This window comes from Mus pahari, chromosome 14 (assembly GCF_900095145.1).
Source record: "Mus pahari chromosome 14, PAHARI_EIJ_v1.1, whole genome shotgun sequence".
Classification (NCBI taxonomy): Eukaryota; Metazoa; Chordata; class Mammalia; order Rodentia; family Muridae; genus Mus; species Mus pahari.
The window spans coordinates 69,770,271-69,771,772 of record NC_034603.1 but is presented as its reverse complement, the minus strand read 5'-3'; positions in this window follow the sequence as shown (position 1 = coordinate 69,771,772).

Sequence of the window (1,502 nt, the reverse complement as noted above, 5' to 3'; positions counted from 1 at the left end):
TTCTAGAACAGCCAAGGCTACACAGAAAAACCCTGTCTCAAAAACCAAAACGAAACAAACAAACAAAAATAATTTGAGAACAGACTCTTCAGTAGGTCATCCAAGGAAGAGGCCTTGAAGGCTAAACTTTTTATCACGGCCAAATCTGCCTCTCCTACATGCGGTGCTTCTAAGCCGCATACAGATCTCAGTTCATGCAACGACGTGGGCAGAAGTGGGATGTGGAAATCCTGGGAAAGAAACCTCATTTTTCCCAGGAGACAAGAGGAATTACACCAGCAACGAAGCTGTGGATGGAGAAGGCAGTGTGCCAAGAAATAGTCCAAAGAGACTGTGCGACCCAGCTGGCTGAGATGTGAGCAACAGCAGTGTTATTGTGGCAGCCGGAGGAGCCAGGAGCCATGGCGTGTCCCGGGAAGTGATGACACAAACCGAGCGTGGGCCGGCCTGGTGGAAGCCAGCGTCCTTCACATTGCCTTCTGCCTCCCCTACAAGTAATCCTGATATCCCTTCAGCCCACTAGCTGGGGAGGTAAAGCCTACTAGAGCCGAAGGCAGTGGGAGGCTAGAAAGCGGTACACGCCCAGGCCTTTCCTCCCCAGACTAGCTGGATGGTGGAATACGGGAGGTTAGACCTGCGGCTGCCTGCCGGGCTGCAGATCCTGCCTTAAGTCGGGGTGCCGGAGCTCTCTTGTGGGCTCCCCGTCGCCGCCGGGGTGGGGGGCAGCGCCCGAGGCCTGCTTTCTCAGGGCTGGCCAAGCCTTTTTGACAAGCTGATTGCGAGGAGGGGATTGGCTGATCCAGGCGTGACGCCGGTAACAACAAAGGTGGAGTTGGAAGAAATTAGATTAAAGGAAAGGAGAAAAAAAAAAAAAAAATTAAAGGGGGAGCTTGCAGGCGACTGGAAGCAGAGACCGAGAGGGAGACGCACGAAGCTCCGTTCCCGGTTCCGACTTCCCCCTTCCAGCTCTTTCGCACAAACGCGCCGGGATTTTGCTCTAAACCCCCACCCCGGCCGCGGCCTAGTTACAGAAGCCCGGGGTAAAGGGATGGCCGCTCCGCTGCGTCTTGAAAAACCTCCCCCAACTCCCACTGACACCCTACTACGACCCAGGGGTGAACTTTTTGCTCTTAACTCCTTGGATCATACGGCCGGTGAAGATGGGGGACATCGAGAACGACCCAAGACTCGCTCTGAAATCCGGAAGGCCCTCGCCGGGCACCCAGACCCAAACGAGGCGGGGTGCTACCCGGGTATTTTCATATGTTGCAAACCTAGGAGGCTTTTTTTCTTTCCTTTCTTTTTTGTAACATTCCCCTTCGCCCCCACCCCGCCACCCCGCTTTAGCTTCAGGGTTGCAAAAGCAAAGCAATAAAAAAAAAAAAAAAAAAAAAAAAAAAAAACCCAGCGCACACAGACACACACCAGTGGCGACAGGGGAGAGTTGGAAAAACGCAGGAGAGGAGGAGGCAGGAGACAGCAAGGATGGAGCAATGGGAGAG